The sequence below is a fragment of the Leptonychotes weddellii genome, chromosome 7 (genome assembly GCF_054177405.1).
Source record: "Leptonychotes weddellii isolate Sample4059 chromosome 7, ASM5417740v2, whole genome shotgun sequence".
In the NCBI taxonomy this organism is placed as follows: domain Eukaryota; kingdom Metazoa; phylum Chordata; class Mammalia; order Carnivora; family Phocidae; genus Leptonychotes; species Leptonychotes weddellii.
The window spans coordinates 76,538,492-76,544,003 of record NC_138375.1 but is presented as its reverse complement, the minus strand read 5'-3'; the positions used below and the strand labels follow the sequence as shown (position 1 = coordinate 76,544,003).

At 35.1% G+C, this 5,512-nt stretch overlaps 1 non-coding gene across 1 annotated transcript; it reads left to right on the top strand.

Moving 5' to 3' along the window:
• The first annotated feature begins 230 nt into the window (after positions 1-230).
• Positions 231-342, top strand: LOC115940173 (U6 spliceosomal RNA). Its single transcript, XR_004074968.1, has one exon. It is a non-coding gene; the product is annotated as a U6 spliceosomal RNA (small nuclear RNA).
• Positions 343-5,512: the final 5,170 nt, after the last annotated feature.

The window sequence follows — 5,512 nt, the reverse complement described above, 5'->3', positions numbered from 1 at the left end:
TCTGCCTTCGGCTTGGGTCATGATCTCGGGGTCCTGGGATCGAGTCCCGCATCGGGCTTCCTGCTCCTTGGGAGCCTGCTTCTCCCTCTGCCCATCTCTCTCTCTGTCTCTCATGAATGAATGAATAAAATCTTTAAGAAAAAAAAAAAAAGAAAGAGAGAAAGAATTTTCCATTGAGTGCTTATTATTTGCCAGACACAGAGAAGAAGACACTATAGATGCAGAAAAAAGTACTCCCTTGGGCAGCTCACATATTAACACTGGAAAGATACAGAGAAGATTAGCATGGCCCCTGTGCAAGGATGACACACAAATTCATGTAGATGCAGAAAAGAAAGATATAATCAACACTTTTGACTATTTTTTGGCTGAATAGAATGAGGAAATCTATAGTTGAGGTGTGGAAAAGGCTAGTATCTAAATAAAGCAAAGAACTGGGCTCCTAATAGAGCGAGGAGGAAGTGAGCAAGGGAGGACGGGGTAACAAAGCCGGCCTCTGAATGGAGACTATTAATGATGGGTGTTCTTATAAATGAATAGAAGTTATGTAGGATGATCAAAATAATCACATTTCAATATGCCCATGATAACTTCTTTACTGTGTGGACTAGCAATTTCCACTAATTAAAACTGATTCTGCACCCCAGTGTTCATAGCAGCAATGTCCCCAATAGTCAAACTATGGAAAGAACCGAGATGCCCTTCAACAGATGAATGAACCAAGAAGATGTGGTCCATATATACAATAGAATATTACTCAGCCATCAGAAAGGATGAATACCCAACTTTTACATCAACATGGATGGGACTGGAGGAGATTATGCTAAGTGAAATAACTCAAGCAGAGAAAGTCAATTATCATATGGTTTCACTTATTTGTGGAACATAAGGAATAGCATGGAGGACATTAGGAGAAGGAAGGGAAAAATGAAGGGGGAGAAATAGGAGGAGGAGACAAACCATGAGAGACTATGGACTCTGAGAAACAAACTAAGGGTTTTAGAGGGGAGAGTGGTGAGGGGATGGGTTAGCCTGGTGATGGGTATTAAGGAGGGCAGGTATTGCATGGAGCACTGGATGTTATATGAAAAGAATGCATCACGGAACACTGCAACAAAAACTAATGATGTACTGTATGGTGACTAACATAACAGAATAAAAAAAACTGATTCTAAGCAATTTGATTCATGTTTAATGTATATGTTCTTTGCACTTACACTAAAGAACAATCTGCAATTTGCAAGTTTTTTCTTAAATGTAAATGTCAACAATACCCTTGTTTCTTATTTAGTTCAAGAACTTCAGCAGCACAATGAGAACAGTGAACCACATTTTGAAGCTACCTGTCCCTGCAGGTAAATGTCCCTCCTTATTTCCTTGCTGATTTCCAACTCTGAAAGGTGTCATCTATACTCCATTATGATCATTTTCTTTTAACTAAATCTAGACTTTTTCCTACTTACACTCCTTTCAAAACCAGCACCTTCCTTTCTTTCTTGTGTCCCAAAGTCCTGTAGCAGTTTTCTCTCATCACCACTGGAATGGCTGCTGATTAATCAATGAATGCACAGTTTCTTCTAAAAATAAATGAGCCCACTTGACCAAAGTTTCCATCGTAACTCATAAGAACCATGCTTATGCCTTTTCCAGGGCCCAGGACTGTGGATTTATTATAGAGACCTAATGAGTAAGTACATAGTTGATAAACATTTCTAATATATTTGTTACAGAGTATATGGTTCAGTCAACCATCATTTATTTTTATTCCCAGTCTCAATAACAAATTGTATCTTACTAGTTGTTATCTTAGTGAAGGTAAATTCCAAGATCATGAGTTTTAAGAGTGTAACAAGTACGTTTTACTCCCATCAAACATTTAACTTGCGCCCTCTCTAAATATTTCCCAACTACTTGACTAACTCCCACCTATTCCAAACTTTCCAAAAATGTCTTTCTTTCTATTTCTGTAAAACCACCCCTGTCCCCCTCAGGGCATGACCAAAGCTCCCTTGGTAAAAAAAGAGCACTGTAATTGAAGCCCCAAGATCAGGATCCGATGCTTTGTTCTCAATTTTGTAGCCACATAATATTAAGTAAGCAACTTATTTTTCTAAGTTTTCCTGAATCTGAGATTTGGCAAATAAGAAAAGTAGATGAGATCATCTATAAGGTCCCTTATGGTTCTTATATTTCATAATCTTATTATAAGTCGTTCCAAACTACCAGGACCCTTAGGTTCTGTGTAGTTAACTTTATTTCATGCTTTTATTTTTGTTGTTTTCCATATTTTTCTGTGTGTTTTTCTATAACCACTTTGATAAACAGGAGCCCCTTCATCTATTCTTTGCAATGCTATATAATCTTTAGTAATTAAAAATTAGTCAAGCTAACTCATGACCTCCTTCATACTAGAAATTTTGATGTGAATTTTGTACATTTAAACTTAAGCTACAGAAATGTCATAAAATTCAGTTTTCCTGTAATATATGGTATTCTATTTACTTTGGAATTTTATTGATGGTTTGAAATTTACCTAAACCAGTGGCTTAGAGCACCATCTAAAACAACAACAAAAAAATTAAAGATGGTAATATATTTGTGCTGGCCTCCAATTAATTCCGTGTGCCTTATAATGCAATCTAGTATGAGACATATGATTGATGGATATTCCTGTCAAACAACTGTGCAGAGAGAAGTGTGTGTGATCTCAGTCCAGTTCAGAGCAGAGTGTCCACCTGGCAAACCCTCAGCTCAGTGGAAATGATCATCCTCTGTGTTATCAGTCTCATCCAAGAAGTTCAAAACTAAATGGACCCATGGACCATACTAGGACTCTAACCTTCAAAGGGGCTCCTGTGGATCAAAGATAGGCCTTACTCACCTGATCCTATCAGTTCACGAAGGGTGATCTTTTTAAGAAGACCCTTGAGTCAACTTTAAAAGAGAGCTCTAAAATGGAATTTAATAAAACACAGAACCAGGAAAATTGAAAATAGGAAAAACTTAAGATGGTCTAACATTGCAGGGCTTGACGGCATTATTCTTTTGCTGCTATATTAAGCAATCTAGTCAAAATGACCCAGTAAAGAGAAAAACAACAACAACAAAGGAAGGAATATTTTTAAGGAATGCTTTACTTTACTTTAGAAAATATCTTAACGTATTTATTAGATCAAAACACCATAACAAAATATAAGTTGTGTTCTCACGGGATGTATATTTTATATAATTTATAGGTACTTGATACATGCTGAGTGATAACGAGGGTAATAGTGATTATTTGATCGTGAATATGAAAACAGAACACTTTAAAAGGAAGTTTCTCTCTTGAGTTTAGGAGGTCATCTTTACTTATCATCAGTTTTAAAATTCTTAGTACTGACAGTAAGAAATGTATGTTAACTTGTAATACAAGAATAATACTAACCAACCATGTTTTTAGAATCACGATATTAAGAAAAATATTGTTTGAGGGCTTCCATTATTCCTCAAAATTCAGATGATTAACACCAAAGCTAATTTAATATCATGCTATTTCTAACCTGAATTTTATATGAACTATATGATTTATTCTATGACATATCCTATCCTTTGAAACAAATTTTGAAACAATCACTTAAGTAGGATTCTTTGGGCCTTCTTCAAAAATTTTGGTGTATGCTTTCTAGCTTGTTTTTGTTTTTTAATTTAACATTATGTGCCATAATTAAAAATAAATAAGTCTTCTAGATATTAGTTTGGTAACCAACGGCAGAGTTTTTCAGGAGTATTTCAGATTTTCTTTTTATTTTTTCCCTTCTTTTGTTTGATCTTTCTTTTCTTTTCTTTTCCTTTCTTTCTCTTACTTTCAACTTCATGATAAATTCTGGATTATGTCTCACTGAAGTTTCAACACTAGATTTAATGAAGAGGCTGAACTTTTAACCTCTGAGACCAACACACTTTAAAACTATCACCAATATCCATTGTACTTTTTTTCAGTGGTTCTGCTCCAGATATAGTAAGAATAAGCCTTACAGTATACGGAACCTTATTTACCTAAGCTCTTTGTAACAGCAAATGGAGGGGTTTTAATTCTTTTGCTGGTCTTTCTCAAAATTCTTGAAAAGAAAAAAAAAAAAACTGGAGCCTCTAGCCCTCTGTACTCCCCAATCCTGCTCCTCTATTGGTAGTTGGTCTGCAAATAAAGAGGTCCTGGGTTGTCAGCTTTCAATAAAAAGTCACTTATTTGTAACAAGGCTTCAAATCTCTCAACAGAAAGGATCGTTTTTACCAGGTCATCTTATAGCTTCCAAAATCATCCCATCTATTCAGCCTACATTCTGCCTGCAAGGAACACGAAACAGCATTTCCTAGATTTCCAGAGCCAAATAGTTGGGATGCTGTTGAAAGGAAAGAACATATTTTAAAATGTAGAATTCATGCTTACCTTTTCCTCTTTGTGCCATTAAACACTTATAAATGTCACTCCAAGCTATGTCTGTCTGTGGGGAGCCCAAAACCGGGCAGTTCCCTTATTTGTTGGAGGAATAATCTGATGAGCAGTGAACGCTAGAGGGGGAGCTTACCCGTTCAGGAGAGAGAAAGCTTCAGACCCTTTGGGAGAGGATCTAAGAGATACTAGAGCTACTGACTTAAACAAGTCAGCAAAGATTTGGTCAGCCATGGTTCAAAAGTCAAAAGGTCAAGAATGGTGGGTAGCCAATTTATTGTCATTTTCCAAAAAGGCAGGGAATCATAAGTGGAATTGAGACGTTTAGCTGCTCCACATGCTATGATATGGAATATTTTTAAAACCTCTCCGGAGGCAGTTTTAACATGAGGAGTAGGATTACAGAGGCTTTTTCCCCCTTTACCATGACTGTCTGTCATTTAAATGTCTAAGGAATGATGGGATGAATTATCATAAAATTTTGACAAATTTGATAGCTCAAGCAAAAGAGGGAAATAGGCATTCTGATTATTAGGCTCTAATAAGACATGACATTTAAAATGAGTTTACACGGTAGTTAGACCTTTGTTTTTTTTTTCCCATTGATTTAAAAACATTGAGATTCTTTTCTTTGGAAAGAAAAGGACTTATTTCAGTTTTGCTTCTTTGTACTTTAATAAGTCCTATCTTCATATATTATTATCCCTTGTAATCATATCTAATTGCTTTCCACAATTTGCCTGAAACTGAGAAAACTTAAAGTGTATCTTAAAAAAAAAACGTAGTTAAGGAGAAATATTTAGAATTTTAGTAGGAAATAAATGTGTAAGCAAACATTTCATTTGTTATTAGCTTATTTTTTTCTGTTTCATCTTAAACACTTTAGATAAGGCTTAATGATTTAAAGAATAAATTGTGTTTTACAAAAAGAAAACACTAAGAAGAAATTAACCAAAGTACTGAAAAACAAAAATGATTTTTTCTGATACCAATTTGTACTACTTTACCATCCAAATATCAAGTTCTCTTTGTAATAAACTATCTCATCTCAAACAACATGATATGTAAATAAACAAACAT